This window comes from Dendropsophus ebraccatus, chromosome 13 (assembly GCF_027789765.1).
Source record: "Dendropsophus ebraccatus isolate aDenEbr1 chromosome 13, aDenEbr1.pat, whole genome shotgun sequence".
In the NCBI taxonomy this organism is placed as follows: Eukaryota; Metazoa; Chordata; class Amphibia; order Anura; family Hylidae; genus Dendropsophus; species Dendropsophus ebraccatus.
Genome location: NC_091466.1, coordinates 75565073 through 75590674, shown reverse-complemented (window position 1 = coordinate 75590674; position 25602 = coordinate 75565073).

Sequence of the window (25602 nt, the reverse complement as noted above, 5' to 3'; positions counted from 1 at the left end):
GTACTCATTCACACACAGTGAACCCCTTCATCCTGACACAGGGCTGAACTCTCGTCGACATCCTGCTTGATATGTGTACTTACACAGAATTTACTCCATGGTGCGCCAATGCAGACATGTCAGGTTTCAGCTCTGATTTCAATAAATAACAGACCAAATTACTATAATTCCACCAGCAATTATGAAATAGATTTACATATTATGAGAATCAATTGCTACAGTCTGCGGGGTCCTCATCCAGCCGTTCCAAAAGAGAACAGAGAATTGCTTCAGCCGGGCACCAGATTAGGCACAAAACGCTTACAATTTTTTATTTTTTTTTTAGGAAACATTTGTGACCTTGTTTAACCCCTTCATGTCGTCAGGCAGCATATTGTTTGATCTCTGTATTTTGGAAATAATTGGAGAGTGTAAGATTTATCGCCAGGATACTTAATAACAATCCCTGACGGGTATAGGTAGATGAGGTCTCTGCAATAGGATATCACTGGAACCGCTGAGCTATCATTCCGAATGATTACATGGCGTACAAACTGACCAAACAAATGTTATGTCCTGATATGTGATTGTATTGACACCAATGAATTCTTTACCAAAACATCAGCCTGAACTGGTGACCTTGAAAAGAGGTATCTGACCTATCCCCCAAATAGGCAATCATCAGATCCCACACCTGCCACCTCTTCAATCGGCTGATCGGGGGGGTTGTGCCAAGCATTAGACCCCCCGCTTGAGGATAGACTATCAGAGGATAGGCTATCAACATCAGATCTATGAGGTCAGCCTGCCACTTTGTACTTATTATGGTAAAAGAGAAAAAAAATCTCCATGTTTCTTTAATAAAATATTTAGCTTACTTTTGTACCTGCAGTCTCTACGATGTGCTGTATTAAGCCTTGTACCTGCTCTCCCATCTCCTTCTAGCCACAGTGAGCTGTCCTCCAGGGATTCTCTCCCCTCCATTTTAGTCAGTGTGTAACCTTCTCCCAGATATTATCTGTAACACACAAAGACAATTTTATATGTATATCTTTTTCACAGTAGTTGATAAATTGTACAAAAAGTGCTTCATTTTGTGTTTGGGAAACAAATTAACAATAAATAAAAAAAAAGCTGTGCAAACTGTCAAGAGTCTTAAAGCGTACATGTCATGAAGTATTCTGACCCAGTCCTTGGTGAAATCCATTATTTGGCCGAAAGTTTGGGCTTCCTAGGATATGATCACAATGCATGCAACCCCTATTCTGAACCAGTTGGGCTTGCACGCATTACCATCATGGAGTGGTCGTATCCATGGATACCCAAGCTTTCGGCTGGAAAACGGATTTTACTGCTGATCAGGTCAACAGACTTATGAAAGGTACACTTTAAAGTAACTTGACCTTAAAGAGGTTTACCGACCTAAAATATCTCACTATATTGGTGTCAGTCGGGGGGGCTGGTACTTATACTTACCTCCTGGGTTCACACCACCACCTCTGTTGATTGGTACCAGACTGGGTAGACAGCACGTGCTATGTTTGATGTCAATGCCTGCCGCTTCCCCATAGCCAATCAGCAGCAGAGGCAGGACACCACTGCAGCCGTTGAGCGGACACTGCATGTACCGACTAGAAACAAAGCAAGCTCTGTCTTCTGGGTCTGCTGCCAGTGAACAGAGGTGGTGGCGTGAGCCCAGGAGGTAAGTACAAGAGGTATGAACCTAAACAGAAATAAATTCTAATACAATGTAATTTTTTTCTGACTGCAGCAGTAATATAAGCCTGATTTTACTGTATTGTTACACTCTCCTGAGGCTGTGTTGCCATTTCTCCTATACATAGGGCATTTTGTCATGTGACTTCCATTCAATATGACTATATGCTTACAAGGAGACATGACAGGATGTTAAAGGGGTACTCCAGCAAAAATCTTTTTCTGTCAAATTAACTAGTGCCAGAAAGTTATATAGATTGATTTTAAAATCTCCAGCCTTACTTATCAGCTGCTGTATGTCCTGCAGGAAGTGGTGCATTCTCTCCAGTCTGACACAGTGCTCTCTGCTGCCACCTCTGTCCATGTCAGGAATTGTCCAGAGTAGTAACAAATCCCCATAGAACCTCTCCTGCTCTGAACAATTCCTGTCTCGGAAGCAAAGAGAATTGTGTCTGACTGGAAGAATACATCGCTTACTGAAAGACATACAGAAGCTGGTAAGTATGGGAAGACTTGAGATTTCAAAGTAGAAGTAAATTAAAATCTGACATCAGTAGATTTGAAAGAAAAAGATTTCCGCTGGAGTTCCCCTTTAATCCATTAAGGCCAACCTATAAATTTAGGTTATGATGACTGCATAGAAACTTGAGAAAGAGGATACATAGAAAATGGCGCTATCTACTAAAGGATTCACCACTGCTGTCATATAATACGGCAAAATTCTTATCAGGATCTTTAGAACATAAGGCTCCTATCTAGGAAAGGGAAAAAAAACAACTAATTGCAATTTGCACAAAAAAAAGCTCCGTTCCCCAGGTCACAGGTGTGGCTTCATTGCTGGAATACCTGTGAGAATTTTCCGATTCCCATAATGTAACGAGAGACAATCGATTCTGAGGTTACCCTATTTGCCTTTACTTTTAAGCACAGAAGAAGTAACCTCTTGTCTGTTTAGATAGTACGGGATACTCATGTCCTTGTGTTTGTCACACTACAGGAAAGGTTTTGTGACTTACCCGGCTCAATGCAAGATCAAAGCCTTGAACCACTCACAATAAAACAGGAGGGCCAGTCCCAAAGAATCAAAGACACAAAGGAAACGTTTAAAAGATAAGCATCAGTCTGAGATATGATATTTCATTGAGATCAGATCCGGTGCAAAAGTTCAATTCAAAGTTCATAAGACAAAAAAAAATCCCAAAGAGATTGACATTAAGGCTTTGTCAGTCAGTAGAACGACCACCATCATCTTATGGAAAAGATTTCAGCTTTAAGATATTGATGGAGAATGGAACGGGCCGCACTCAGATAACCGCTTCCAATCTATTTATACTGTAAAATAAAAGGCAGCAAACAGCTTTGACACGTAGAACGTTCTAAATGTCCTTATCATTTTCCTTTAGGTCGTAAAGCATTGGAAAGAAATTGTTGATTGGACAGTGCTGGGATCTATTGTATACTATGGACTTTCTGCTGTTGGAGGTGTAAACCTAGAAGCAAGGTAAGACCACTACTACTTTATGTAGATTGTACTACAGTACATGTAGAGCAGGGATGTGGAACCTGTGGCTCTACAGCTGTTCCAAAACTACAATTCCCATGGTGCCTGGACACCTAAAGCTTTGCTTGTGCTGTCCAGGCATGATGGTAATTGTAGTTTTGCAACAGCTGGAGGGCCAAAGGTTCCTCATCCGATTTGAAGTATCTGTAGAGTCTATTTACTGTGCATACAAGATCTAAGGCTAGGATCACACCAGGATCAAGGAGTCAGTTGCAATTTAGCAGGATCTGATCGGACAAAAAAGAAAGTAATTTTTTATTTGGTCAAACATAGCAAAATAAACACACACCAGACGAAAACCCTATGGACCCGATCAAAGTCCCTGGGATTTCTCGGAAACCCTCAAGATCTGTTGGTGTCCATTTTTGAATAGTCCGTCTGGTTCTGTTTTGTGGCACTGATCAGAGTCTGAGAAGGAGACCCTGAACTGATCCCCAAAAGGGATGGAAAACAATCTGAGCATTAATTTTTACACGTCTGTTACATCTTCTCTAAATTGGTTATTAGTACAGTGATCGGATTTCAACAATTTGCAGAGACGTTCCTGATCTTTGCAGTTATAGACGTCTTTTGACCTATAAGTCTGCTTTTTGGTACGTAAAGGCCAACATGTATGGCCATGTATACCCTAAAACTAAAGAAAACTGGTGGGCTGAGGCAACGCGTTTTAAGCTTAGTTTGGTATACCATCTGTCATGCAGTATATAGCACAGCATAGGATATAATTAAAGTATAATACAAAGAATTCACAGGAGATTCAGCACACCTCACACACACACGCACACTAATAGCTCTGCATTGTACGGACTCACCTACTATATCCCTGCTCTCCTGATCCCATTGAAATTATCTCTTCAGCTGCACTTTACTCATGGAGGGACATGAAGAGACAAGTAGAATAAAAGTTGGGGGGTCTGAGAGCTGCAAGGAGGGGTGTGAGATGCTTATACGATCCTGCAGTTTACAGGGAACACCAACTTCATTCATTATGACATTCCATCTCGCCGACATCGAGTTTGGCCGACATCAGTATAATGAGTATGAGGACCTTTACCACTGTATGTGCTTCTTTAAAAAGCGATAAGGTGTAATTGGTATCACTGACATGACCAAAAACGCAAAAGAGGAGCCCGTGGAGCCTCATTGAAAAGTCTCAAAACACAATACTAGCCAGATATCCCTCCGGGAAGAACCAGAAATGCTACTTTTCACTACAAAAGTGGTATATTGGTATATAACTGCGGTTAGTGCCTGACTCCACATCCTTGGCTTATAAGTGTGCTTATATAACAGTAATGAACACCAAAATACTGGAGATGCACAATGATAAATTAAAGTAAGTGGAGTAAAAAACCCTATACCAGAAATTATACATATAGAACCTCAGTACAAGAAAAAGTAAAAAGCTTAAGATATAAAGTATGCACATCCAGTTGTTAAAAATGCATCAAAAAGCTTTCCCACACGTGCAATAAAGGGTCTCACATATAACTGGCAAGGTCCTACACAACAATGTTTGGACCACTTATCTAGTAAAGCTAAATCATTTTTCATATTACTGACACCTCCAGGAATGTCATTACTGTTACACTCTATTGTGTCATTAACGGACAAACCTTACCTACTATCCCTTCTCCTATTTCACTATCCTTACCTACCATCCCTTCTCCTATGTCACTATCCTTACCTACCAACCCTTCTCCTATGTCACTATCCTTACCTACCATCCCTTCTCCTATGTCACTATCCTTACCTACCAAATCTTCTCCTATGTCACTATCCTTACCTACCAACCCTTCTCCTATGTCACTATCCTTACCTACCAACCCTTCTCCTATGTCACTATCCTTACCTACCAACCCTTCTCCTATGTCACTATCCTTACCTACCAATCCTCCTCCTATGTTACTATCCTTACCTACCAAACCTCCTATGTCACTATCCTTACCTACCAACCCTTCTCCTATGTCACTATCCTTACCTACCAATCCTCCTCCTATGTTACTATCCTTACCTGCCAAACCTTCTCCTATGTCACTATCCTTACCTACCAACCCTTCTCCTATGTCACTATCCTTACCTACTATCCCTTCTCCTATTTCACTCTACTTACCTACCAACCCTTCTCCTATGTCACTATCCTTACCCACCATCCCTTCTCCTATGTCACTATCCTTACCTACCAACCCTTCTCCTATGTCACTATCCTTACCTACCAACCCTTCTCCTATGTCACTATCCTTACCCACCAAACCTTCTCCTATGTCACTATCCTTATCCACCGAACCTTCTCCTATGTCACTATCCTTACCTACCAACCATTCTCCTATGTCACTATCCTTACCTACCAACCCTTCTCCTATGTCACTATACTTACCCACCATACCTTCTCCTATGTCACTATCCTTACCTACCAATCCTCCTCCTATGTTACTATCCTTACCTGCCAAACCTTCTCCTATGTCACTATCCTTACCCACCATACCTTCTCCTATGTCCCTATCCTTACCTACCAATCCTCCTCCTATGTTACTATCCTTACCTGCCAAACCTTCTCCTATGTCACTATCCTTACCTACCATCCCTTCTCCTATGTCACTATCCTTACCTACCATCCCTTCTCCTATGTCACTATACTTACCTACCAACCCTTCTCCTATGTCACTATCCTTACCTACCATCCCTTCTATGTCATTATCCTTACCTACCATCCCTTCTCCTATTTCACTATCCTTACCTACCATCCCTTCTCCTATTTCACTATCCTTACCTATCAACCCTTCTTCTGTGTCAATATCCTTACCTACCAACCATTCTCCTATGTCACTATCCTTACCCACCAACCCTTCTCCTATGTCACTATACTTACCTACCAAACCTTCTCCTAGTCACTATCCTTACCTACCATCCCTTTTCCTATGTCACTATCCTTACCTACCATCCCTTCTCCTATTTCACTATCCTTACCTACCATCCCTTCTCCTATTTCACTATCCTTACCTACCAACCCTTCTTCTGTGTCAATATCCTTACCTACCAACCATTCTCCTATATCACTATCCTTACCCACCAACCCTTTTCCTATGTCACTATATTTACCCACCATACCTTCTCCTATGTCACTATCCTTACCTACCATACCTTATCCTATGTCACTATCCTTACCTACCAAACCTTCTCCTGTTACTATACTTACCTACCAAACCTTCTCCTATGTTACTAAACTTACCTACCAAACCGTCTCCTATGTCACTATCCTTACCTACCAAACCTTCTCCTATGTTACTATCCTTACCTACCAAACCTTCTCCTATGTCACTATCCTTTCCTACCAAACCTTCTCCTATGTCACTATCCTTTCCTACCACACCTTCTCCTATGTCACTGTACTTACCCACCAAACCTTCTGCTGTGTAACTTACATTTTCAGAAGAACAGGACCCAGAACAGACCGTTGTGGCGCACCAGTCTCTGCTCGGAATATACACCATTAACCCTTAATTTCAATTTTCATTGTGCTTTCATTACTTCCTCTACGTGTTTGAAAGGCCATAGAGCTTGCATTTTTTCATCTTCAGACCCACATGATCCCTTATTTTTTGCAACACCAATAGTACTTTGCAATGACAGACTTGCGCAGTGAAAGTGGGGAAAAAAGCAATTTGTTTTCATTTTGGGGGTTGTGTTTACGCCGTACTATTACTAAAATAAGTAACTTGTATGACTTTTATTTTACCTGACTGCTTTAAAAAAAATTAAAACCTTTAAAAAAAAAAACTAAATGTGGTTAAAATTGCTCCATTACCATCGTTTTTTTTTTGTCTATGGGGCTGTTTTTTTTATTTATTTTTTATTTTATTTATAAAATGGGAAAAGGGGGGTGATTTAAACTTTTATTAGGGGAGGGGATTTTTTTTTTATGAAAAAACTTTTAAAGGTTCTTTTTTGTACTTTAACTTTTATTATTACTGCACTGATGAGAAGTAGACACCAGGAAAGGCTATTTAGAGGCATTTAAATGCAGCTGGCCATTTTGACAGCTGCATTTAAATGGCTAATTAGCATGCGCGGCGATCGGATTGCGGCTGCTAATAGCCGCAAGTCCCCGGCTACTAATAGCAGCGGAAAGCGGGCGGTTCAGGAAGCCCCACACCTGCAGCAGACGTTCAAATATTAGAATAACATTGCCGAACATGCGCATTCGTGGTTGGACCGGTCAACTATGTAATGTTTGGGGAGGGGGGATATTGACTCTCACTTGTGTCAGGGGGAGGCAGAATTGGGCATGTTATATTTCTTACAGTGCAGAAACCATTGCCAGACCTCACTTATTCCTGTCTCCATATTGAGAACATGTGCATGCTTAGCCAAGCCGAGCATGCATGGGGGTTTACAAGGAATTAGCCGTTCATATAAGATATGTGACCACCATAAGACTATCTATTGGTATGGATTACATTATTCTCATGATAACAAAAGAAACATTATATATAAAGAATGAATACATGCCCACCACGTTGCTGGGAGAACTGGGAGTAAGTGTGGTGGTGTACGGTGACATATAATAGGGAGGCCTTCCTGTTCCATATGCTTCTGTGGGCAGATTACAGGATCCTACATACATCCAGTGCACTGCAGGACCCCCTGCTACTGAGGAGCGTAATATGTGTGTGATCTGTGTGTATTTACATGACATATCCCATTGCATGGTGCAGAGCTTAGTGGTGGTTAAGTGATGATAAAATAGAGAAAAAGTAAACTGTTTGAAAGGAACAGATGTACCTCCTACTGGAAAGTTTTAATTTAACTTTATGAAATCAGCGATCATTATACGGCTTCCAGTAAAAATATATTAAATGTAATGTAAAACGAAGGAAAGCTTTAAGCCACTGTGGTCTGGTGAGTGTTCCCACAAAGTTCTGCCGCTGAAAATCTGTGTTTACTTTACTGCTTTACTTAACCAATTCCTTTTATGACATCAGTCGAGGAGACACAGACAGCAAAGTGAAGGCTTGGAAATGCAGGCAAAATTTATTTGTCCTCCCCGATACTACATTTTGCCTGCGGCTCCATCAGTAATGGGGCTCTATGACCTAATGTTCTCATTTACTAGAAGGATGCTGCCCGTCCACTGACCACTCCAGGCTGTGCCCCCCTGGGCTGTATTCTGAGGTCTGGGCAGCAAGGGACCTGAGGGTCCTGAATAAGTGTATAAATATATTGTTGGGAATGATACCAAAAACAACGCTTCAGGAACCCCCACAAGCCTGGGGTAAACCATACCCGATCTGGTGAAAGACCCTCACTGGGCCACTGTGGGAAAAATATAAAGGAGGCGCGAACCGCACCTTCCTACACCTGGCTAGGATAACATTACACTAGCAGAATGTAGGAGTAAGGTTCCTGTTGCTCTTCTATGTGAGCATAGTGTGACTGGTGGAGCAGGGACTGCTATCTAGTGCCAGTACAGATCATAGTCCCAGAGGTCCTTTTTAATACCCCTGAGTAGACCTATCCCCCCACAGAAGTACCTATGGCAAGTAAAATGCTTTTCAGACACCCATCAGGGTTGCCAACCATCTGTGAAATTACAGATGTTTTTTCTGCTGTTTTTAGTGCCCAACAGGAGGGCAGCAGGAGGTCCCTGGCAGTAGCTTATTTCCTTCTCCTTTATTAAAGTATTGTATTGCCCCCAAAAGTTATACAAATCCCCAATATACACTTATTACGGGAAATGCTTATAAAGTGCTTTTTCCCTGCACTTACTACTGCATCAAGGCTTCACTTAATGGATAACATGGTGATGTCACTTCCTGAATAACATGGTGATGTCACTTCCTGAATAACATGGTGATGTCACTTCCTGGATAACATGGTGATGTCATGCCCCGACTCCCAGAGCTGTGCGGGCTGTGGCTTTAGAGGATGATGGCAGGGGGACACTGAGGGACACAGGGCACTGGAAGGACACTGAGCATCCCCCTCTGCCATCATCCTCTCCAGCAGCCACAGCCCGCACAGCTCTGGGAGTCGGGTCGTGACATCACCATGTTATCCAGGAAGTGACATCACCATGTTATCCAGGAAGTGACATCACCATGTTATCCAGGAAGTGAAGCCGTGATGCAGTAGTAAGTGCAGAGAAAAAAAACCCACTTTATAAGCATTTCCCGTAATAAGTGTATATTGGTGATTTGTATAACTTTTGGGGGGGCAATACAATAATTTAATAAACATTTTCACCGGACTTCTCCTTTAACCAAGTTGGGAGATATAGCTGTGGTGGTCCTATGTTACTGGTGATGCTTTGTATTGGGGCAACAATGTCATTTGCCAACTAGGCTGGGCACCTGGAGAACACTGCTATGTGGATGGTTGTTCACAATTCAGGTTGTGCTCCAGTTATCCTAAGGCCCTAGGCATAAAGCATCACCCTGTATCCTACCAGATACTGAATACATCACTGCAGACCTGGACTCTGCTGTTCATGTATATATATATATATATATATATATATATATATATATATATATATATATATATATAAATATGGGAGTTCCCCCAATAATCAGCCTGGAGAACATCTCCGAGCTATGGGTCCAGGGGATCGTCGCTGGTCAGAGCCACTGCATCATATGGTCCTGCAGTAGACGGGCCAAAAAACACTGTTGCAGACAGATCTATAACTGTGTGTGTGTACCGTATATATATATATATATATATATATATATATATATATATATATGTGTGTGTATATATATATATATATATATATATATATATATATATAACATTCATGTATTTGATAAATGGAGAATGCAGATGGTTTTTATACTGGATAATGAATAAACTGTCTGCCAAGCGACAACTGTGAATCCAAATAGTGCATAACCTGCAGAGGGAGTACGGTTTTATGTATGTGTTGCTGTATATAGATTTCACATATACACCACATTCCACATGCAATAAAACTACAGCTAAGTAAATATCCAGAAGTCCAGATTTGCTGGGGAAAAAAAATCTCTGTATCATGTGATTTCTGCTTTCTTTATCATACATCTAGTCATAGATTTTACTGGGACACTACATGATAACAGAGGTCAGGGCATGTCCCTACAGACAACCATTGTGTCAGTGTGCAGCCGTGAGCCATTCAATGCATTACACACAATCTCCCAGTTTCAACTTATAGGGGTACTAACGTCGGCTAAAAAAAAAAAGAGAGGTATGGGCGACCTGTGATGTGCTGGATATATCGAGAAAAGCATGGGGGACCTCTGATGTGCTGGATACATTGAGGTATGGGCGACCTCTGATGTGCTGGATATATTGAGGTATGGGCGACCTCTGATGTGCTGGATACACTGAAGTATGGGGGACCTCTGATGTGCTGGATACACTGAAGTATGGGGGACCTCTGATGTGCTGGATACACTGAAGTATGGGGGACCTCTGATGTGCTGGATACACTGAAGTATGGGGGACCTCTGATGTGCTGGATATATTGAGAGGTATGGGGGACCTCTGATGTGCTGGATACATTGAGGTATGGGTGACCTCTGATGTGCTGGATATATTGAGAGGTATGGGCGACCTCTGATGTGCTGGATATATTGAGAGGTATGGGCGATCTCTGATGTGCTGGATATATTGAGAGGTATGGGCGACCTCTGATGTGCTGGATACATTGAGGTATGGGTGACCTCTGATGTGCTGGATATATTGAGAGGTATGGGCGACCTCTGATGTGCTGGATATATGGAGAGGTATGGGCGACCTCTGATGTGCTGGATATATAGAGAGGTATGGGCGACCTCTGATGTGCTGGATATATTGAGAGGTATGGGCGATCTCTGATGTGCTGGATATATTGAGAGGTATGGGCGACCTCTGATGTGCTGGATATATTGAGAGGTATGGGCGATCTCTGATGTGCTGGATATATGGAGAGGTATGGGCGACCTCTGATGTGCTGGATATATGGAGAGGTATGGGCGACCTCTGATGTGCTGGATATATTGAGGTATGGGCGACCTCTGATGTGCTGGATATATTGAGAAGCATGTCGGACCTCTGCTGTGCTGGATACATTGAGGTATGGGCGACCTCTGATGTGCTGGATATATTGAGGTATGGGCGACCTCTGATGTGCTGGATATATTGAGAAGCATGTCGGACCTCTGCTGTGCTGTATATATTGAGGTATAGGCGACCTCTGATGTGTTTGATATATTGAGAGGTATGGGCGACCTCTGGTGTGCTGGATATATTGCTGGTTGCTTGATCGTTGGCTGTCTTTACACGAACCGATTATCGCTCAAATGCGAATCTTTCAGCGATAATCGCTTTATCTGAACGCACCATTACTGACCAGGCGATTTTTTTTCATCTCTTCATTCGTAAATGCCATAACTTTTATTTTTGTTCGCTGATGAGTTGTTTTTATAAAACTAGTTATAATAATTGCAGAATTTGGGCCAATGATTATTGGAAGCGGGGGGCTACAATTGTGCTGTTTTTCTGCAAAACTTTGAGCTGTCACTGAATGGCAAACTCGACTCCTGAACATAGAGAATACGCCGACAAACCCGTTTAAAGACAAAAATGTAAAACCGCTTAGAGTGCTGCATAGAGCCTTTCTGTTTGGCGTAAACCTATCATAAATGTCGTAAACCAGACGTTTGGCACAATATAGGTTTAGAATATGAGAACTGATTAATAATTTCCCCAATATTCTTTGATCTATGATTAAACCGATTATATTTTTTGCACAGTAAATTGTTTTGTTATTAAAAACTTTCTTTTTGTGTCCCTGCATTCAAGGACACGGAAACATTTTTATTTTCTACTAACAGCTGTACACAGGCTTTTTTTTGCGACATAACTTTTTCATTGCTATAACATTGGGGTACGTATGATTTTCAGCACAAAGTATAAATTGACCCAAGTAGTTGCTGAACCAAAATCTGACATTGTTTCAATAAGGTAAAGTCTTGGTTCTATTGTAAATACTTTTATACTTTTAAAATTTTTTATTCTCTATTTTATTTTTACCACCAATAAAAATTGATTTATTAACCCCTTAGAGACCCGCCATATGTATTTTAACAGAGGCCACTAAGGGTACTTCGACTAGACTGCTGCCTTTTTGCAGTGGCGGCCTAGATGTCCAGCCTGGATCTCCTGTGCCATTATTACGAGAGCTTTGTTGTCAGCCCCTGACTGCCAGAACTAGGGAAGTCTATGATCCTGGCAGGTTGGTCCCTTAATAAAGACTATAAGCTGCTCACAGTGTGCCCCATTAATCAGCTGTAATTTCATGGTTGAAACTGTCAGCAAATCGTCTATATCCTTTGACAAGAGCTTTTAGGGTGCATTCACACGCACAGGATCTGCAGCAGATTTGATGGTGCAGATTCAAAGCAAATCTGCGCCATAAAATCTCCTGCAGATCCTGTATGTGTGAACACACCCTAAGTGAATAAAAATGCTGGGTCTTATGGTCTTAGTAGCTCTTCTCTGTTATGTCTAATAGATGAGAGCCTGATATGGCATATGGTTTTCAGTAAACTTGGTTCCTTTCCTACTTTCCTACAATAGATTCTTTTTTAGGCTCTGTCCCCCTCAACGTTTTTGGCGGTTTCACAGCTGTTATTTGGACGCCTGTTATTTTTGCACCATAAAACAGCCATGTTGGCCATCCAAAAAAAATGGCTGCGAAACGGCCAAAGGAGACATTGTGGTAACATAGCCTTAACATTGCGTCTCCACTCAGTGTGGTTAGGTAAAGCATGTCTGAACCAACATTATGCTACTTTGAGTGGGCACTGCCACTTCTGCCATATAAGACCTTGACTGAGTGCTACAACAGGCTGGAAGAAGTGCTGGCTACGTATGTTCTCTCCCAGCACATGACCACTCCTAAAGTCCATCTATGAGACCCCAACTGATTAAAACCTTTGACATGTGTCTAATGTATGTTAAAGGTGTACTTAAAGGAAAACTTTTATCAGTATATGATGAAACCCAACAGGAGACTGGTCCGCTCTTCAGTGGTAAAACGCACCAGGCAGGGTTGTATTTTTTAGGATTCATGTTAACAAATGACTCAGTGTTGGAATCCTTGATGATATATATTCGGGCAGATACCAGAGAGTTTGAACTGTTGAGAATGTTTGTTTTGATACATAGATTTAGTAACATGGGACACGATTACAGCCCAAAGTGGCAGATTTATTGAAATCTTTGTGTAGAGAAAAAAAACGGTGGGAGGTGAAAACCAGAAAGCCGATATGATTTATGGGATCATTGCTCGTGAACATTTAGTTTCAGACATTTTCCCTCAATTACGTCTGGCAACAGGACACTTGAAAAGTCTTGGCTGATACTTGAAAGTATGTAGGAATTGTTGGGAACATTCGTTGTGTTATAATATAGAGGACATGTCCTATGACTTGACATTAGGCGCTCCGTTGGGAGAGCTTGGATCCTGGTGACCATCTTGACTCATTTTACACTGACCTTCACTGAGTACGATGACTATTACTGCTACCATGGATTACAGCCAGCAATTGAATATAATAGAGACGTTGTGTGTACAGGACCTGGAGTCTCCCATTTAAGCCCATTGGGGTGTAGATGTCCTTATCCATATGAGTTTATTGTGATTTGTCCCCATAAGACAAAGACAGAGACTAGTTAGTTATAAATACATTATATCATGAGGGCCTATAGTTATATAGAGTTGTGCTCAAAAGTTTATAAACCCCATAGCAGAATTTTTGCTTTCTTGTCCTTTTTTCTAGGTTTTAATAGAGTCCTGTATTTCAGCTGGTGTTTTGGGTTCTTTGCATCCCAAACCATTTTCCTGGCAGTGGACACAACCCTTTTAAAAGGTTATCCGCCATTTTAGAAAAGCACAGCTCCTTTCCTGTAAACGAGTACCACACCTGTTCTCAGGTTGTACGTGATATTACAGCTCTGCTCCATTTACCTCAATGAAACTGAGCTGTAAAACCACTGCCAAACTGAGGAAAAGAGTAACACTGTCTCTAGAAGAAGGCAGCCATGTTTTTGTAGGCCAGGATCATCTCAATAGAAAAGTTCACATACATACATGACCCATTTTAGCTAACTTGGATAACCAAACAAGGTGGGTGGTAGAAACACCTGGGGTCCCAAGATGGTGGAGACTCTAGAGCATGTGCCCCATATGAATACTTGCTACAGAACAGCTGAAACCAACACAACCAGGCATTTAAAGGTTACCAGGCACATGCCAGCCACAGTTCTGGGTCCAGGCTGTTGACTGCTGAATAAGAAGGCTATACATTGCTCAGCAGTGCACGCTAGGATTTTAGGGATGACACTTTTCATTGAAGAATAAAAGCATTCATCTACAATATGGGGGCACAGTTAGAACTATGAAAGGTACCATGTGTCTTGTTGACTTAAAGGGGTTGTTCACCAAATTTTTTTTTTCTTTCAAATCAACTGGTGCCATAAAGTGCCAGAAATTTGTAATTCACTTCTATAAAAAAAATCTTAAGCCTTCCAGTACTTATCAGCTGCTGTGTGTCCTGCAGGAAGTGATGTTTTCTTTCCTGTCTGACACAGTGCTCCATATTGCCTCTTCTGTCCATGTCAGGAACTGTCCAGAGCACCAGCAAATCCCCATAGAAAACCTCTCCTGCTCTCCAGACTGGAAATAATACAACTTCCTGTTGGGCATACAGCAGCTGATAAGTACTGGAAGGCTTGAGATTTTTTAATAGAAGTAAATTACAAATCTCTGGCACTTTATGGCAGCAGTTGATTTAAAAGAAAAAAACAATTTGGTGTACAACCCCTTTAACAGCACCTAACAGTGTTAAGCAGTTTAAACCCTCAATTGCAGCTGGCAGATTCCCTTTAAAGGGGTTATCCAGCGCTACAAAAACATGGCCCCTTTCCCCCTACTGTTGTCTCCAGTTGGGTGGGGTTTTGAAACTCAGTTCCATTAAAGTAAATGGAGCTTAATTGCAAACTGCACCTGACCTGGAGACAAAAGTAGGGGGAAAAGTGGCCATGTTTTTGTAGCACTGGATAACACCTTTAAGACCCACCAATAAGATTTCAATCATAGTTTCCAGAAATCCCATTAATGTTAGTGGGTTTATAAGGTATATATTATAATCCAAAGAGGAAAGACACCAACCAGTATACCTAGTCCCACCAGTATATCACATACACAGTAGTTTAGCTAACATCTAATAGACCTTGCTTAGCAAAAGTTCACACTGAAGATGAAGAAGCTGCAAATTCAGCCACAATATACACATAGAATTCAAGGCTGAAATCTGGATTTGATATTTAGATGGTGATTTGATGCGGAATCCATGCAGACTTTGACGCATATTTTGTCACCCCACATCACATAACTCCTCCTCTGTACTGGTGATTATTTTTTATGCCATTATTTGGTATAGAGAGGTTCTGTATTCAACCTACAAACTGGCCGATTGTCTGGTAGCAGGCCCGGGCTGGCAATCTGGATAACATGGTGATGTCACTTCCTGGATAACATGGTGATGTCACTTCCTGGATAACATGGTGATGTCACAACCTGACTCCCAGAGCTGTGCGGGCTGTGGCTGCTGGAGAGGATGATGGCAGGGGGACACTGAGGGACACAGGGCACTGGAGGGACACTGAGCATCCCTCTGCCATCATCCAGCAGCCACAGCCGCACAGCTCTGGGAGTTGGCTTGTGACATCACCATGTTACCCTGGAAGTGACATCACCATGTTACCCAGGAAGTGACATCACCATGTTATCCAGGAAGTGACATCACCATGTTATCCAGGAAGTGACATCACCATGTTATCCAGGAAGTGAAGCCTTGATGCAGTAGTAAGTGCAGGAATACACTGTCACCCCCTTTGTGCAGTCTGACATCTCTACACAGGTGTAAAGGGTAAATTTAGCGTTTTTCATACCTTATTTCATATCATACGTCATGGTGTTTGTTCAAGTAAAAAGTGTCCTTTTATCAACTGCAGATTGTATTAAGTGGGCGTGGCATTGCAGCATTAGCGCCACTTAGCCCCGCCCACAACTGCTGTTTATTCCGCCCCCGTGACACCCATTGGTTGGCCGAGGTAAAGGGGGTGGGGTCTAGACCTTTCGGCCAGCCTGTTCCAATGGCCGGCGAGGGGGCGAGTCCAATGATGCCGTTGTGGGCGTGGCTAAGTGGCGCTAATGCCGCGAGGTCACGCCCACTTAATACAATCTGCAGTTGATAAAAGGACACTTTTTACTTGAACAAACACCATGATGTATGATATGAAATAAGGTATGAAAAACACTAAATTTACCCTTTACACCTGTGTAGAGATGCAAAAATGCAAAAAGGAGGTGACAGTGTCACTTTAAGGGTACGTTCATACGTGATTCATTGCAGATTTGATGCTGTTGATTTAATCAGTTTATATAAATACATAATTCTGCAAAATCAAATCCAGAGCGGATTATTTTCTATCTTTATTTTTATGTGTTAATGGGAAAGGGGGGTGTCACATATTTAAAGGGGTTATCTAGGCTTAGACAAAAATGTCCACTTTCTTACAGAAACAATGCCACTGTCATCTCTAATTTGGGTGGGGTTCAGCTCATTTCCATTGAATTGAATAGAGCTAAACTGCAATTCCACACACAACCTGGGGACAGGTGGTGGCGCTGTTTTTTTTGGGAAGTATTAATATTCTTGCAATTCTTTATGAGGAAAAATCCTTAGCAATATCCCTCTTTTTGCAGCAGCTTCACTAAAGTATAAGTTTTATTAGTACAATTAAATAAAAATAAAGTGCAATGTGTACCAAGTGTTTTACAATACAGTCACTGCTATTGATAATGTAATAGCTCCTAGGGGTTTTCTACAGAGATACCTGTAATAGGACCAGGGGGTCCCCCTGGAGGGATTGCCTCTTGCAAACCACCGCCCCCCACCCCACCCCCACCCCCCGCCCTTATATACAGGAGAGTGATACAGCTCATGACACGCTCTCCAACTAGGTATTATACATTCTAGAGGATTTTTTGGAGTAGCTGCAGTCTGACTCCAATAATTCAGCAGTGACTACGCTTAAAATGTTACCATGCCTTCCCCTAACATGTTTTGCCAGCCGCTGCTAGGTTCTTCAAAGTACCTGCAGTAACCCAGCACAACCACTACACAATGTATGGCGCTGTTTGCTTCTGGCTATGTTGCTGTCTGCTTCAGTAATCAGCTGATTATAGGGGGGGAGCTGAGTGTCAGGACCTCACTGATCAGTTATTGATAACCTATCCTGAGCGTAGGCTAATAAGTAAAAAAAAAAAAAACATCTAGGAAAACTTATCTAGCTGATGGTCATTTGTTTTGAGAGACAGACTAGAACATCAAGGTGAAATATAAATCAATGGGGGATGCCTTCCTGACAAGAGGATGTGTGGTAAACCAAAGAGCATGCGGACTCCACCATGTCCCTATAGTCTGATGTATCTCAGTAGCCGGGTAATCACTGACCTCAGACTGTGGGATGAGAGTTTTTGATATCTCTGAGGAACAGGAATGCTTCACTTCTGGAAGCTTCTTATTGAGGACAGCTGCACCAGAAATCTGGGATAAGGCTGGGAACTACATTTAGATATTACTTTAAGCGAAGGTCAGAGCTTAGACAAGCAACGGTCCATACCAGGGAAGACATCACAGAGCCTTTGTTATCCCCATGTCTAAGCCAAGACTAAGTGATGTAAAAGAAACCTTTAAGTCAAGAGCAGTATCAAATCCTCCTAGAAAACCTCTCCTGCTCTGGACAGTTCCTGACATGGACAGAGGTGGCAGCAGAGAGCACTGTGTCAGACAGAGAATACACCACTTCCTGCAGGACATACAGCAGCTGATAAGTACTAGAAGACTGGAGATTTTGAAATAGAAGTAAATGACAAATCTATATAACTTTCTGACACCAGTTGATTACAAAAAGAATTCTCTCCAGTATCAGTATTAGCGGATGTGAGCCCACTATGCCACCTGCCCATCTCTCCCTAAGGGCATTGTCTTAGCATATCCTCCGTCCTTCACAAGATACTCCGAATAGTGGAGATGGACTTTCCCAGAGAAAAACAGAACACGTGACAGCTGGTCCGGGCAGACCAGGTGGCAAGGAGTGTAACCACCTTGAGTTGCCAACTGACAGTACAAGCACAACAGATGTAGGAGCCAGACACGGGAAGGTTCAGGACAGAGACACATGGACAGGAAGAATCCGAGAACCGACCAGGAGCCCAGGGCCAGACAGCAGGAACACTGGGGTATGTAGACACCACAGCAGGACATGGGAACCATGATGGAGAGTGAAAAAACACCACAATAGGAACTAGGACAAAGAGAACAAGAACACCAGGCAGGGTAATACAGGTGCAGGAGACTCAGGAATACTTTTGCAGCACAGAAGCAGAAAAAACAACATAGGACCGATGGACCTTAACAATGAGGCAAGGAAAATGCACTGAAAAGCCTGCCTAAATAGTTGCAAACACAGGAAGGGGTTGAGAATTAATTAGAATACTAGGCTTTTAAAGGTGTTATCCAGCGCTACAAAAACATGGCCACTTTTCCCCCTACTGTTGTCTCCAGTTCAGGTGCGGTTTGCAATTAAGCTCCATTTACTTCAATGAAACGGAGTTTCAAAACCACACCTAGTCTGGAGACAACAGTAGGGGGAAAGTGGCCATGTTTTTGTAGCGCTGGATAACACCTTTAAATTCTGGAGAAGGTGCGTGCGCATGCTCCCTCCAGTGGCTGAATCCAAGTACTGCAGCACCCCATGTGGCCAGGCATGGTGGTGAGCCAGCCGCCATGCCAGAAGTGGCAAGCAAAGACATAGCAGTGGCGGAGAGCAGAGGCGACCACAGCGGCAAGTAACAGTACAGCGGCTAAAGCGCCCAGCCCCTGCTGCAAGACCTAGGCCATTGCATGGAGGACGGGGACACCCAGCCGCTGTTACATGGAGTACCCCTTTACACATGGATAACTAGCTGCTTGGTTGGAGTCTGACCGCCAGGGGCTCCACGTTCACGGGAATGGAAGTCACAGGCGAATGGAGAAGCAGTGTGCAAGCTCATCCACTGCTTTATTCACTCTGTGGTGTGTCTGATAATAGCTACAGCGCTCAGCCATTTTAGGAGTCTAATAAGCAGTGAATGAAGGGGAGACCACGCATACACGCTGCCTTATTAATCTTCAGATAACCCCTTAAAGTGTATAGAGCATTGGGTGTTATCCCATCCTAGATTATCAGGAATTCTGAGCTAAAGCATGCCGGATTAGAGAAACTCCACCGTAAACCCTTTTACAACGACAGGTTAAAGTTCTTATTATTAGGAACTACTACAAGGTGCTTTCATGTTATAAAGGGGTCTGCCGTCTCTGAAAAAGCCATCAGGTAACATTATGTGAGATGATAGAGCCTGGGCTACTGGTCCAGCCAGAGTATGAACACTACCGAGCTGCCCTCCTGTCTCAGCGTGATGCATCACCAAGACCTTCCCAGCCATGGAAAAGTAAACATACTCCGGCTGAAAGAAAGAGAGAATTCCTGTCAGCGCAGCGCGCTAATGTAACATTGCTGCCTCTCCCCTGTGAGATTAGACGCCTTCTGGAGTTACTTTTCTCGCTTTCTCGTAAAGGTGCTGGTACAACTTCCACATGGATACATTAGCCAGAAACACCAGACAAGTACACTTCCAGTCCCATAAATCTTCCAGCAATTACCGGGCCCGGTTCCACCCCCTCCTGAGATAATATGTTACATTGCATCACTGAATAAATATGCATTTTCCCCCTCTCCAATAAATCTCTTCCAACATGCCGAAATAATGACAAATGGATTTACATGGCTGTTTCTGGTAACAAAGGTGCTTCAGACAGTTAAAGGTACCAGTAAGTACCGCAGGGGATTAAGGGATTAGCTCAGTTTCTTGAAGTCCTTTTAAAGTTTTCAGGACATTAAAGCATCATTTAATGTTCAGAAGAGGAAGGTGGAAAGAGAGGGGGGGGGGGGCGGTCTTCCCGCCTTATAACTAAACATGCGGCCAGGACGGATGATGATGCCATGTTCCAAAAACGAAGTTCCCTCCTGTTCCCAAAGATGATGCGGCTTGTTGATGAGCTGCGGTCCACGGCTGCTATCCCTGTTTACATCTACATTCATTTGGTAAATGTCTCTCTCTCTTTGCTCCACCTGCATCTTACTGGGGGGTCCAGGGAGGATGTTTGCTTTCCTCGGGATGACAATGAAAAATATATATGTGGTAAAGTGAATGATCCAGAGCCGGTAATAACCAGAGGTCTAGTTCCAGCGGACTACAGGAAGCCATAACTGCGTCTAACAGGTGCTACAGAGGCAGAGCGTACACCACTGATGGGAAAACAGGATGGTCATACAACGTCCATCTAACAAGTGGCTCCAAATATCAGGACCAGACACACTGACGTGCATGTGTTGTAGGCCGGTTGTGCTTCCACATTGCATCCCCAACTAAGCAAAAGAAATATCCTGCAGCTAAATACACTGGGTGTGTTATTAAAGGTGTACTCCAGCGGGAAAGGGGGGCGATTTTGGGATCTGGCCGGGGAGGAGGTGGCAGAGAGAAAATACGTCCACTCACCTCTGCCGATTCAGCGGCTGGTCCCATATCACGGCGCTCCGATCCCCGTTTTCCGCCCGCTTCCTGGTGTCTGACGCTCAAGACATGACGTCTCAAGTCCGCTCAGCCAGCCAGTGACAGAGGCGGTATCTGTTTCAAGTCCGACTTGAGACGTCACTTCTCAAGCCCGCGTCAGACACCAGGAAGCGGCCGGGAACGGGGACCGGAGCACCGCGATATGGGACACGCCGCTGGAACCGGGGAGGTGAGTGGACGTCTTTTCTCTCAGCCCCCTCCTCCCTGGCCAGATCCCAAAATAGCCCCCCGCTGGAGTACCCCTTTAATGGCAGAAAACATATTGTGTTATACATGGTCCAGGGCCTGATGGGAAAATCTGTCACTTTTAAATCATGCTGAGACAGTGTCAGACTGGAGTACCTTGGGCCCACCAGAGGAAATCATTCTTGGGGCCCATCTCACAGACACCACACTTCTTTATGTTAAAATAGGTAAGAGAATTTTCCAGTTATTTATAACACTGTATTCTTAGTGTCGCTGTTGTTATGACTTTCAAAATCTAAATTAAATTAAGATGGGATATAAAGCAAGTTTGCAATTTATATTCATTTTTTTTTTCTAGTTATCATGGAAAACACGGCACTTCCTGTTTTCTGACAGAAAACAGGAAGTCCTCTGTATCCCAGGCCATCTGAACGCTCACAGAGAGAAGGCTGTCAAGTGATTGATGGACACATTGAGCCGCGACTCTCTGTACTGTCCGGAATTCCTGTGTTTAGTCGTTTTTTTTTTAACCAGCAAATCTGCTTTCAGGAGACTGGACCTGGATACAGTAAGTATAGCTGTTATATAGCTTCCTTCAGGAGACTGGACCTGGATACAGTAAGTATGGCTGTTATATAGCTGCCTTCAGGAGACTGGACCTGGATACAGTAAGTATAGCTGGTATATAGCAGCCTTCAGGAGACTGGGTCTGGATACAGTAAGTATAGCTGTTATATAGCTGCCTTCAGGAGACTGGACCTGGATACAGTAAGTATAGCTGTTATATAGCTGCCTTCAGGAGACTGGACCTGGATATAGTAAGTATAGCTGTTATATAGCTGCCTTCATGAGACTGGACCTGGATACAGTAAGTATAGCTGTTATATAGCTGCCTTCAGGAGACTGGACCTGGATACAGTAAGTATAGCTGTTATATAGCTGCCTTCAGGAGACTGGACCTGGATACAGTAAGTATAGCTGTTATATAGCAGCCTTCAGGAGACTGGACCTGGATACAGTAAGTATAGATGTTATATAGCAGCCTTCAGGAGACTGGACCTGGATACAGTAAGTATAGCTGTTATATAGCTGCCTTCAGGATACTGGACCTGGATACAGTAAGTATCAGCTTTGTTTTACAGCATGAGAACAATGAAAAAAATAATGAATGTATATTGCAAACTTGCTTCATTTCAAGTTATAACAACAATGACACTTTAAAGACAATATTCATACAGCTACTAAATATAAAGAGCAAATATTGTTAAAATAAAGATTACCACCATACTGTTACTGACCAAATCGAGTATACCGAGACCAATATTACCAATAATACTAGTATACAAGCGGTAAATATTACAGCCACTTCATGACCACCACTATTACCATCAACTGTTACTGACTAAGACCAATAATACCAAGATTACCAGTTTACAAGGGACAAATACTCACAAGGGGCACCTTCTCTTCATTTTCTTCTTCCTCCGGCCTGGGCCATCATGAAGATTTCTCCCAATGACTCGTCTCCACATAATCGGCCAGCTCCTCACTCTCACACCATCCTCATCTGTTTATACACATCTGTAACGCCCCCTCTCAGCTCTCATATAGTGCGTAGACCCAACTCTGTTCATTCTGAAAAATCTGTGAGGGTTCAAAAGGTCAGACCCCACCACCACCACTATCCCCGATCCCCCATCAATGAGAGAAGAATACCTCTTAAAGTACAACAGACCACTTGCTAACCTCATACACTGTGGTGACACCTCTGCTTGTACACACACCAGACAACTACTTCACATCACCATCAATGGTTTCCCATCTTTGAATAGCAACCCTATGGTATATGTCATTCTGAGTCAGCTGATCTCCAACCTGTGGCTCTCCAGTCATTGCTGAAGGCAGTCTGGGCATGATGAGAGTTGTAGCATCAGCTATAGCGACACTGTTTGGGGATCTCTGGCTTAGATACTGCTCTCATCCCTTCTACTTTCTAGCCCTAAGATGCAGCCGGTGACCGACACAACTTTCCTCCACACTGTGCGTTCTTATCCATACGTGTAACATTGAAGACATGCCGCCTATGTTCAGGAAGTCCACGTTTTATGTAGCGGATCTGGATTTATTGTAATGGGAGCCACTAACACGGGTTGCAGATGTCAGGTTAATGGTTACTATTTCCATCCAGCAGTAATAATGAGCAGGAGTGCTGATCCTACACTGTGCGGTTTTGAAGTGGAGATGGATTCAGAGCGGCCCGCAGATGTATCCAAATATGTAATTATCGCTTGGCCTACTATGATGTTTTTGGAGGTTTTGGGTCTATTAATAGAAAAGACTTGAAACACTTGGCTATAGTTCTCCGTATTCATTACTGCATGCACAGATCCTAAACAATAACGGAGTGAGCGGTGAGCATACACTACAGAATTACAATGCGTGGGATTGTGCTATCTACGGCCGGCCTAGGCTCCCATCCACTCCATAGTGTTCTGCCAGAGGATTTCACACGTCGTATCCAAGGAACATTGCAACAACTGCAACATGTGCTGCAAATGTACTGACCAGGGCCTTACAGGCCGAATCTGTGTCTGTGCAAGGGGCAGACGTATGTACAAACCCACCCAGCGTGATCAGAACTGGCGGCATACAAAAGTCACTAAATCTTACCCATGTCGTGCGAAAAGTTAGTAACTTTTCAGCATCTGCGCCACTTGCAAAAATTTTGGGAATCTGGGAAGGGCTCAATGGTTAGATTCACACTTAAAAACTGTGTAAAGTGAAGCAGGCGTGATCCCAGTATATAACACAATATAATACAACTGGCACAGGTTGACTCTCGCCCCCTCCACCCGAGGCCACCAGTGTGAATTGTCATTGCATACGGTTCTGATTGCACATTTCTTTTAAGCAGGAGGAGACAGAAAACAGGGTCCTAAGTGAGAAAGGAAAAGTTGTTTCCCTTACAGAAACATATAATGCGCTAGGTATCACATGTACTAATAATTCTTCCACAGGGAAGGTAATAACCAATGTCACAGACCAGTGACCCAGTAGTCATACAGTAATTATAAGGTTTCCCTACTTTCCTTGAAATATGAGACAAATGTTTCATTTCCCAGTTAGAGTTCCCTCCCTCCCTGACAAAAACTTTAGCCCCGTACTTCTCCGTCATGGTAAATGTTTTTGGTGCAGCCCCTAGTACATGTAGAATTGCTGTTATTTGTTTAACCCAGTGTGCTGACCTCTTGTGTTTGTGACAGGCTGAGAGATGGGGGCACGTCAGGTTACGTGTAACTACTGTAGTGCAGCTCAGCAAACCTTTCATCTGTCAGTGTGGCTCAGCCTGTCCTAGAGGACCAGCAGCAGCAGCAGCTACCCGGCTGAGGTTTTATCCTGCAATTTCAAAAACTATATATGAAAGCATAAAGGACGCATCATTTATTATAACAATCGGGGGAAGGACCACCCAAAATGTCATTAAAGTGGTGGTCTAGGGGGTTTAACTAATATTTGTCATGGGAAATCTGGTAAGGGGGCAGCACATTGGGGACACTTTTTTGGGGGCCTCTTGTTGAACGTTTTAACTCTCAGCTATTTTAGAAAACAAAGTCAAAAAGTTTTTCAGTCTGTTTTATGCATTTCTTTTTACTTTTTCCATCGACATAACTGCGAAAGCATGTGTCTCCAAACTGCGGCCCTTTAGCTGTTGCGAAACCACAACTCCCATCATGCCTGGACAGCTAAAGCTTTGGCATGATGGGAATTGTAGTTTTGCAACAGCTGGAGGGCCGCAGTTTGGAGACCCATGTGTTAAAGGCTTTTCTTTTTTTTGTACAGGATAAGTAGTATTTTTTTTTTTATGATAACATTTTGGGTACATATATAAATGTGACCTGGTTCCTAATGCAAACAGTTTCCATATCTTGACGTACATAAGTGTGAGTGTCTGCGCTTTTCTGTATGTACAAAAAAAATCATACTTTTTGTTATAATGTTATCACTCAGAAAAAGATAACTTTTCTTAAGGTGTGTAAGATTACAATAATGCTGAATTTAGTGTTTCAGCCTCCATTTATTACAGATCCCTTCTTGTTTAACAGATCTGTATAAAACATATGATGAAAAGCTGATGTAACTGGATGCATGATACAATTACATACATTCACATTGACTTTAATGTGATGTAATGTTTGTACATGGTCTATTTCACCATAAGGGGATAGTCAGCCATAGTTAATGAAACAGAAGTTTCCGAGAACAGTCCTAGAGATTACAGATAGATCGGAGCTTTGCTTTATGTTATCTGCTATCTATAGAAAATCCCTTTTAAGCAATTTACATTAAAACGTTGTTGTATGATAAAAGATTACAGTGATCGTGTTGTGACAAA